We start from the raw sequence: 11,503 nt of genomic DNA on the forward strand, positions 1-11,503 counted from the left end.
AGAAAATTGCCCCTTCGTGTTCCGGGTTGTGTCAGGTTTGAATATGGGGATGGGGTTGGGGAATGGGCCGGGATAGGGTACTCTTTCGGAGGGTCGGTGCAGACTCGATGGGCGGAATGGCCTCGTTTTGCACTGTCGGGATTCTATGGGAGCCAAGGGTTATGCGCGGGAGGGTGGGCAGTTCGGTGGAGTTCAGGTCACGGTCAGATCAGCTGTGGAGATAGCTCGAGGGGGCGAAATGGCCTCCTCCTTCTACAATTCTTTATGGCTAAGGAATATTTTTGTCTTCACACTCTGTACTGGGAGTGGCGGGGAGGGAGGGAGGATGTGTTCGTCGGTCGGTCGCTGGGAATGATGGAATAAGAGGTGGGGTGGGTGGGTAGGAGTGTGAAACTAGGCCTGAGTATGGAGAGGCGGGTGTTGTGGAGGATGTTGTGGGGGGGGGGGGGAGTGAAGGATCCAAACAGTGAAAGGGGTCATGAGGTCGGTAGCGATAAAGCGGATGGCGTGGGCCTTCGAGCAACTGGTAAAACTGAGAGGCAGAAAGGAGGGAGGGAAGAAAATCTGTCAGTGAATTAACGTCTGGCTGCACCTCGTCGGAACATCCGAGGGATGATAATCAAAGTCTCAAATTTGAATTGTGGATTTGTGTCTGTTATAATCAACGTTCCATCTCTTCTGAAGAAGGAGCCAACTCTGCGTTAATGAGATAGCAATGGCGGGCTTGAGGTTAGCCTGTGAGCTGAGCTTGACATTCCGCCTGAGTGCGTAACCTGCCCCCTCCTCTCATGCAGAGCCCAATCTAACCTTGCCACATGTACTGGCCCTGACTAGGCCCCAGGCTTTAACCACATCAGCGCCGGCACTAGGGGATGTCTCCAGGGCGGGTCGGAGCTGTGGTTCCCTCCCCAGCTGTGTCGAATCCTTCCTGGGTATGCGGCCCAGGAGCTGGATGCTTTCTGACCTGATTCTGCCTTTGCGCCTGTGACCTCTGTCGTACTCATTGATGTGACTACTGCTTGGTCATTTAATCCTCTTCAATGGGTAGATCTTTTCCCACCATTTTCGACAAGTGTTTCTGTAAGCGGGCGGGTAGATTGCCAATAATGCATGTTCGACCCTTTCAAACGGGGGCAACAGAAGGAGATGGCACTGTGGTAATGTCGCTGGATTAGTAATGCAGAGACCCAGGCTCATGCTCTGGGGACAGGGGTTCAAATCCCACCATGCTAAGTGGTGGAATTTAAATTCAATTCCTAAAATCTAGAATTGTGAAGCGAGTCTCACGAATGGTGGTTGTGATAATTATCATTGATTGTATTGATACATAGATTACATAGAATTTACAGTGCAGAAGGACGCCATTCGGCCCATCGAGTCTGCACCAGCTCCTGGAAAGAGCACCCTACCCAAGGTCAACACCTCCACCCTGTCCCCATAACCCAGTAACCCCACCCAACACTAAGGGCAATTTTGGACACTAAGGTCAATTTATCACGGCCAATCCACCTAGCCTGCACATCTTTGGACTGTGGGAGGAAACCGGAGCACCCGGAGGAAACCCACGCACACACGGGGAGGATGTGCAGACTCCGCACAGACAGTGACCCAAGCCGGAATCGAACCTGGGACCCTGGAGCTGTGAAGCGATTGTGCTGTCCACAATGCTACTGTGCTGCCCTTAATACAATCTGTACAGTCTGGTTCACTAACGCCCTTTAGGGAAGGAAATCTGCTGTCCTTACCCGGTCTGGCCTACATATGACTCCAGACCCACGGCAACGTGGTTGACTCTTAACTGCTCGTCTGAAATGGCCGAGCGAGACGGTCAGTTTAAGGGCAATTAGGGATGGGCAACAAACCCTGGCCCGATCCACAGCCCATGGAGGATAAAGGGAAAACATGGAGCAAACAGCAAATCCCCATTCATCTTTCACCTCGACCTATTTGAAGAAATATCCCTCGTGTTCTTCAGCCCGAGAGGCCTTGAGCCCCCTACAGCCTGGAAATGTCTGAGGGAACAAATTGAAATCTGATTGGCCGAGTTAGGATTGGGACAGACATTGCAGGCGGGAATGGAACGAAGGTGACGATTCAAACTGTGTCGGGGGAGTTGATTGTGGGCGTGTGTTAGACCCAAGAACAGATAAATCAGGATGTTTTCTAAATGGCAAGGAAATAGGAACTGCAGAGAAACAAAATGCTTTGATAGTCCCAGTGGCCACATGGTTGAAATCTAGGAGATATACACAAAATTGTAATCAAGGTGGCTTCTAAAAATTCTTTCACGGGATGTCCACAGATCTCTGAAGGTTGCCACTCAAGACAAAGTCCACTTTGTAAGACACTCTTGCCCCTCTGTCCGGTCAGAACCACACACATTTATTTTGGTTGACATCTGACCTCCCCCTCCTGACCCCCAGTTCCAAGCAAGCAAAATGCATTCCAGTGTGTGTCTCTGAGTAAGACATATTCTCCAGCATGTTGTCAGTGAAGTATGCAGCTGCTGTATCACGTGGTCTCCCCTCAGACTGCGCTATCTCTAAGTCGCGATATCTCTACCCCTTTTACACAGAGAGTTACGACACATGAGCTGGCCATTCTGCAACCATCCCTCAGCAATACTGACCCTCCACGTGTGTGAGTGGTGCTGATCACATGTAACCACCGTGTGCGTACACTCTGCATTCATTGACCAACACGAAACAGGCTGCAATTCAGCCATGACCACCCTCAAGGAAAAACAGACCGCTTCTTAACTCAGAAAACAAAAACTACTTCTTCAGAATGCTTCCTGGTGATCTCGTAACGTCCAATCATGATTGTAGTAAATGTACATGTTATCTCTGCATGCTGCCAGTGTACATAGGAATATCGTGGGCAATGTGCAAGGTATCTCTGCCCTGTACTAACACAGATTGGAATATCGTGGGCAATGTGCCAGGTATCTCCATCCTGTACTAACACAGATTGGGATATCATCGGCAATGTGCCATGTATCGCCATCCTGTACTAACACAGATTGGAATATCGTGGGCAATGTGCCAGGTATCGCCATCCTGTACTAACACAGATTGGGATATCGTGGGCAATGTGCCAGGTATCTCTGCCCTGTACTAACACAGATTGGAATATCGTGGGCAATGTGCCAGGTATCTCTATCCTGTACTAACACAGAATGGAATATCGTGGGCAATGTGCCAGATATCTCCATCCTGTACAAACCCAGATTGGGATATCGTGGGCAATGTGCCAGGTATCTCCATCCTGTGCAAACACAGATTGGGATATCGTGAGCAATGTGCCAGGTATCTCCATCCTGTACTAACACAGATTGGAATATTGTGGGCAATGTGCCAGATATCTCCATCCTGTACTAACACAGATTGGAATATCGTGGGCAATGTGCCAGGTATCTCTGCCCTGTACTAACACAGATTGGGATATCGTGGGCAATGTGCCAGGTATCTCTGCCCTGTACTAACACAGATTGGAATATCGTGGGCAATGTGCCAGGTATCTCTGCCCTGTACTAACACAGATTGGAATATCGTGGGCAATATGCCAGGTATCTCTGCCCTGTACTAACACAGATTGGAATACCGTGGGCAATGTTCCAGGTATCGCCATCCTGTACTAACACAGATTGGAATATCGTGGGCAATGTGCCAGGTATCTCCATCCTGTACTAACACAGATTGGAATATCGTGGGCAATGTGCCAGGTATGTCCATCCTGTACTAACACAGATTGGGATATCGTGGGCAATGTGCCAGGTGTCTCCATCCTGTACTAACACAGATTGGAATATCGTGGGCAATGTGCCAGGTATCTCCATCCTGTACTAACACAGATTGGAATATCGTGGGCAATGTGTCAGGTATCCCCATCCTGTACTAACACAGATTGGAATATCGTGGGCAATGTGTCAGGTATCTCCATCCTGTACTAACACAGATTGTAATATCGTGGGCAATGTGCCAGGTATCTCCATCCTGTACTAACACAGATTGTAATATCGTGGGCAATGTGCCAGGTATCTCTGCCCTGTACTAACACAGATTGGCATATCGTGGGCAATGTGTCAGGTATCTCTGCCCTGTACTAACACAGATTGGAATATTGTGGGCAATGTGCCAGGTATCTCTGCCCTGTACTAACACAGATTGGGATATCGTGGGCAATGTGCCAGATATCTCCATCCTGTACTAACACAGATTGGAATATCGTGGGCAATGTGTCAGGTATCCCCATCCTGTACTAACACAGATTGGAATATCGTGGGCAATGTGTCAGGTATCTCCATCCTGTACTAACACAGATTGTAATATCGTGGGCAATGTGCCAGGTATCTCCATTCTGTACTAACACACATTGGAATATTGTGGGCAATGTGCCAAGTATCTCTGCCCTCTACTAACACAGATTGGGATATCGTGGGCAATGTGCCAGGTATCTCTGCCCTGTACTAACACAGATTGGAATATCGTGGGCACAGTGCCAGATATCTCTATCCTGTACTAACACAGATTGGCATATCGAGGGCAATGTGCCAGATATCTCCATCCTGTACTAGCACAGATTGGAATATTGTGGGCAATGTGCCAGGTATCGCCATCCTGTACTAACACAGATTGGGATATCGTGGGCAATGCGCCAGGTATCTCTGCCCTGTACTAACACAGATTGGAATATCGTGGGCAATGTGCCAGGTATCTCTATCCTGTGCTAACACAGAATGGAATATCGTGGGCAATGTGCCAGATATCTCCATCCTGTACAAACCCAGATTGGGATATCGTGGGCAATGTGCCAGGTATCTCTGCCCTGTACTAACACAGATTGGAATATCGTGGGCAATGTGCCAGGTATCTCTGCCCTGTACTAACACAGATTGGAACATCATGGGCAATGTGCCAGGTATCTCCATCCTGTACTAACACAGATTGGAATATCGTGGGCAATGTGCCAGATATCTCCATCCTGTACTAACACAGATTGGAATATCGTGGGCAGTGTGCCAGGTATCGCCATCCTGTACTTACACAGATTGGAATATCGAGGGAAATGTTCCAGGTATCTCTGCCCTGTACTAACACAGATTGGGATATCGTGGGCAATGTGCCAGGTATCTCTGCCCTGTACTAACACAGATTGCAATATTGTGGGCAATGTTCCAGATATCTCCATCCTGTACTAACACAGATTGGAATATCGTGGGCAATGTGCCAGGTATCTCCATCCTGTACTAACACAGATTGGGATATCGTGGGCAATGTGCCAGGTATCTCTGCCCTGTACTAACACAGATTGGGATATCGTGGGCAATGTGCCAGGTATCTCTGCCCTGTACTTACATAGATTGGAATATCGAGGGCAATGTTCCAGGTATCTCTGCCCTGTACTAACACAGATTGGAATATCGTGGGCAACGTGCCAGGTATCTCTGCCCTGTACTAACACAGATTGGGATATCGTGGGCAATGTGCCAGGTATCTCCATCCTGTACTAACACAGATTGGAATATCGTGGGCAATGTGCCAGGTATCTCTGCCCTGTACTAACACAGATTGGAATATCGTGGGCAATTTGCCAGGTATCTCTGCCCTGTACTAACACAGATTGGGATATCGTGGGCAATGTGCCAGGTATCTCTGCCCTGTACTAACACAGATTGGAATATCGTGGGCAATGTGCCAGGTATCTCCGACCTGTACTAACACAGATTGGAATATCGTGGGCAATGTGCCAGGTATCTCTGCCCTGTACTAACACAGATTTAGATTTAGATTTAGAACAGTACAGCACAGAACAGGCCCTTTGGCCCTCAATGTTGTGCCGAGCCATGATCACCCTACTCAAACCCACATATCCACCCTATACCCGTAACCCAACAACCCCCCCCCAACCTTACTTTTATTAGGACACTACGGGCAATTTAGCATGGCCAATCCACCTAACCCGCACATCTTTGGACTGTGGGAGGAAACCGGAGCACCCGGAGGAAACCCACGCACACAGGGGGAGGACGTGCAGACTCCACACAGACAGTGACCCAGCCGGGAATCGAACCTGGGACCCTGGAGCTGTGAAGCATTTATGCTAACCACCATGCTACCCTGCTGCCCCACAGATTGGAATATCGTGGGCAATGTGCCAGATATCTCCATCCTGTACGAACACAGATTGGAATATCGTGGGCAATGTGCCAGGTATCTCCATCCTGTACTAACACAGATTGGAATATCATTAGACCATAAGACCATAAGACATAGGAGCGGAAGTAAGGCCATTCGGCCCATCGAGTCCACTCCACCATTCAATCATGGTTGATTTCAACTCTATTTACCCGCTCTCTCCCCATAGCCCTTAATTCCTTGAGAAATCAAGAATTTATCAATTTCTGTCTTAAAGACACTCAACGTCCCGGCCTCCACCGCCCTCTGTGGCAATGAATTCCACAGACCTACCACTCTCTGGCTGAAGAAATTTCTCCTCATCTCTATTCTAAAGTGACTCCCTTTTATTCTAAGGCTGTGCCCCCGTGTCCTAGTCTCCCCTGCTAATGGAAACAACTTCCCTACGTCCATCCTATCCAAGTCATTCATTATCTTGTAAGTTTCTATTAGATCTCCCCTCAACCTCCTAAACTCCAATGAATATAATCCCACGATCCTCAGACGTTCATCTTATGTTAGGCCTACCATTCCTGGGATCATCCGTGTGAATCTCCGCTGGACCCGCTCCAGTGCCAGTATGTCCTTCCTGAGGTGTGGGGCCCAAAATTGCTCACAGTATTCTAAATGGGGCCTAACTAGTGCTTTATAAAGCCTCAGAAGTACATCCCTGCTTTTATATTCCAAGCCTCTTGAGATAAATGACAACATTACATTTGCTTTCTTAATTACAGACTCAACCTGCAAGTTTACCTTTAGAGAATCCTGGACTAGGACTCCCAAGTCCCTTTGCACTTTAGCATTATGAATTTTGTCACCGTTTAGAAAATAGTCCATGCCTCTATTCTTTTTCCCAAAGTGCAAGACCTCGCACTTGCCCACGTTGAATTTCATCAGCCACTTCTTGGACCATTCTCCTAAACTGTCTAAATCTTTCTGCAGCCTCCCCACCTCCTCAATACTACCTGCCCCTCCACCTATCTTTGTACCATCGGCAAACTTGGCCAGAATGCTCCCAGTCCCGTCATCTAGATCGTTAATATATAAAGAGAACAGCTGTGGCCCCAACACTGAACCCTGCGGGACACCACTTGTCACCGGTTGCCATTCTGAAAAAGAACCTTTTATCCCAACTCTCTGCCTTCTTTCTGACAGCCAATCGTCAATCCATGTTAGTACCTTGCCTCGAATACCATGGGCCCTTATTTTACTCAGCAGTCTCCCGTGAGGCACTTTGTCAAAGGCCTTTTGGAAGTCAAGATAGATAACATCCGTTGGCTCTCCTTGGTCTAACCTATTTGTTATCTCTTCAAAGAACTCTAACAGGTTTGTCAGGCACGACCTCCCCTTACTAAATCCATGCTGACTTGTCCTAATCCGACCCTGCACTTCCAAGAATTTAGAAATATCATCCTTAACAATGGATTCTAGAATTTTGCCAACAACCGAGGTTAGGCTAATTGGCCTATAATTTTCCATCTTTTTTCTTGTTCCCTTCTTGAACAGGGGGGTTACAACAGCGATTTTCCAAACCTCTGGGACTTTCCCTGATTCCAGTGACTTTTGAAAGATCATAACTAACGCCTCCACTATTTCTTCAGCTATCTCCTTTAGAACTCTAGGATGTAGCCCATCTGGGCCCGGAGATTTATCAATTTTCAGACCTTTTAGTTTCTCTAGCACCTTCTCCTTTGTGATGGCAACCATATTCAACTCTGCCCCCTGACTTTCCTGAATTGTTGGGATATTACTCATGTCTTCTACTGTGAAGACTGACGCAAAGTACTTATTAAGTTCCTCAGCTATTTCCTTGTCTCCCATCACTAGATTACCAGCGTCATTTTGGAGCGGCCCAATGTCTACTTTTGCCTCCCGTTTGTTTTTAATGTATTTAAAGAAACTTTTACTATCATTCCTAATGTTACTGGCTAGCCTACCTTCATATTTGATCCTCTCCTTCCTTATTTCTCTCTTTGTTATCCTCTGTTTGTTTTTGTAGCCTTCCCAATCTTCTGACTTCCCACTACTCTTTGCCACATTATAGGCTCTCTTTTGCCTTGATGCATTCCCTGACTTCCTTTGTCAGCCATGGCTGCCTAATCCTCCCTCTGATAACCTTTCTTTTCTTTGGGATGAACCTCTGCACTGTGTCCTCAATTACTCCCAGAAACTCCTGCCATTGCTGTTCTACTGTCTTTCCCACTAGGCTCTGCTTCCAGTCGATTTTCGTCAGTTCCTCCCTCATGCGCCTGTAATTACCTTTATTTAACTGTAAAACCTTTACATCTGATTCTACCTTCCTTCTTTAAAATTGCAGACTGAATTCTACCATATTATGATCACTGCTTCCTAAGTGTTCCCTTACTTTAAGATCTTTTATCAATTCTGGCTCATTACATAACACTAAGTCCAGAATAGCCTGTTCCCTCGTGGGCTCCATCACAAGCTGTTTGCCCACGATATTGCCCATATCGTGGGCAATGTGCCAGGTATCGCCATCCTGTACTAACACAGATTGGAATATCGTGGGCAATGTGCCAGATATCTCCATCCTGTACTAACACAAATTGGAATATCGTGGGCAATGTGTCAGTTATCTCTATCCTGTACTAACACAGATTGGAATATCGTGGGCAATGTGCCAGGTTGCTTCGCCCTGTACTAACACAGATTGGGATATCGTGGGCAATGTGCCAGGTATCTCTGCCCTGTACTAACACAGATTGGAATATCGTGGGCAATGTGCCAGGTTTCTTCGCCCTGTACCAACACAGATTGGAATATCGTGGGCAATGTGCCAGGTATCTCCAATCCTGTACTATCACAGATTCGAATATCGTGGGCAATGTGCCAGATATCTCCATTCTGTACTAACAGAGATTGGAATATCGTGGGCAATGTGCCAGATATCTCCATCCTGTACTAACACAGATTGAAATATCATAGATAGTTACATAGAATTTACAGTGCAGAAGGAGGCCATTCAGCCCATCGAGTCTGCACCGGCTCTTGGAAAGAGCACCCTACCCAAGGTCAACACATCCACCCTATCCCCATAACCCAGTAACCCCACCCAACACTAAGGGCAATTTGGACATTAAGGGCAATTTATCATGGCCAATCCACCTAACCTGCACATCTTTGGACTGTGGGAGGAAACCGGAGCACCCGGAGGAAACCCACGCACACACGGGGAGGATGTGCAGACTCCGCACAGAGAGTGACCCAAGCCGGAATCGAACCTGGGACCCTGGAGCTGTGAAGCGATTGTGCTATCCACAATGCTACCGTGCTGCCCTGTACGTTGGCAATGTGCCAGGTATCGCCATCCTGTACTAACACAGATTGGGATATCGTGGGCAATGTGCCAGGTATCTCCATCCTGTACTAACACAGATTGGAATATCGTGGGCAATGTGCCAGGTATCTCTGTCCTGTACTAACACAGATTGGGATATCGTGGGCAATGTGCCAGGTATCTCTGCCCTGTACTAACACAGATTGGAATATCGTGGGCAATGTGCCAGGTATCTCCATCCTGTACTAACACAGATTGGAATACCGTGGGCAATGTGCCAGGTATCTCTGCCCTGTACTAACACAGATTGGGATATCGTGGGCAATGTGCCAGATATCTCCATTCTGTACTAACACAGATTTGAATATCGTGGGCATTGTGCCAGGTATCTCTGCCCTGTACTAACACAGATTGGGATATCGTGGGCAATGTGCCAGATATCTCCATTCTGTACTAACACAGATTTGAATATCGTGGGCATTGTGCCAGGTACCTCCATCCTATACTAACACAGATTGGAACATTGTTGGCAATGTGCCAGGTATCTCTAAGCTTTACTAACACAGATTGGAACATCGTTGGCAATGTGCCAGGTTGCCACACCCTGTACCAACCCAGCTTGTAATATCATGGGCAATGTGCCAGGCAACCCCACCCTGTACCACCACAGATTGGAATTTTGTGGGCAACGTGCCAGGGTGTCAGACTGCCAACACGTGCTGACACAACGTTATCTGTGGAGAACGCAAACCATCCTACAACCAGAGACCAGTTGTTGCAAAGTTACATATTACTAATTGCCTTTAGCTGCTTTAAGCTCCGCTGATGAAAGTTTGGCTTCATATTAAAATGAGAACTATTAAATGAGACATTAGCACATGTAAGTTCCAGCAGACGTTGTAACATGACCTCATATGGTAGCTATAAATACTATTGTACAGTCAGGAAGCTAGAAGGCTTTCCCCCCTTCAGCACCCCACATACTCTAGACCCAGGCTGGGGGTCCGTCTCATTCAGTGACTGCCTTTACATGCTAAAAAGTTGCAGACAATTATTGCATTCGAAAGTTTTGCTTCGCTGTAAGTTCTTATTAGGAAAACCTTATACTTACAGTTTTAGCTTGGTGTGTGCGAGGACTGTCAAACTGAAGAGTTTTTCAATCTGCTCCTCAGTCTTTCTTTCTCTCTGTCTCTGTCTCTCTCTCTGTCTTGTGTCTCAGTTCTCACGAGCTGCTCCGTATTAGATGGGAGAGTCTACAGACAGTGACCACTGTTTCACACATGAGCATTTTCAGCCTGACCATTCGTGAAGGATTTCACACAGCCCTGTTCAGCTCTCTCCGTCAATTCACACTGAGTCATCAAGACCACTTTCTTCTTTGTTTCCAGTCTCTGCCACTCCTCCTCACTGAAGTGCCCGCCTGTTACGCCGCCCCGCTTTCTCACACCCACCTCATGAATCCTCGGGATTTGCAACAGCCCCGGGGAGTTCGTCTACTATTTCGTCTACTAGTTTTCAGGCGAGAGGTTTGCAGAAGAATTTGGGGTGTCGATCAGATCCTGTGCACCTCACGTCTGCATCCAGCCCCTCCCTCACTAATGTCTAGAAGGGTTGTATTGCCATGGGAACACTATCATCGTCAAGTTCACTCCTTGTCACACGCTGCTTATCATTGCCCAGCACTGCAGGGGGGGAGGGGGGTGTAATGTCCCTGGATTGGTAATTATCTATTGCTTAATGAGTGAGAGAATTTAAGGAACACATTGCAAAGTCATGTGATCTATTCCACAGAAAAATGGCATCAAATGAGATAAGTCACTGCACACTCATCTGGGTGACTCCCACGAGTTAATTGGAGCAACGTTCAGCGTAGCCTTGGGCCTCTTGGCCAGGACTAGTGAATGGAGTCTGTTGGTCAGTGGCTGTTAGTTGAGCTTCTCTGTCAGGATCGTTAGTTGGGCCTGTTGTTCAGGGTCGTGAATTGGGCCTGTTGCTCAGGGTGGGCTTCTGCTCAGGGTTGCAGGTTGAG

Source organism: Scyliorhinus canicula, chromosome 25 (genome assembly GCF_902713615.1).
Source record: "Scyliorhinus canicula chromosome 25, sScyCan1.1, whole genome shotgun sequence".
Taxonomy (NCBI): Eukaryota; Metazoa; Chordata; class Chondrichthyes; order Carcharhiniformes; family Scyliorhinidae; genus Scyliorhinus; species Scyliorhinus canicula.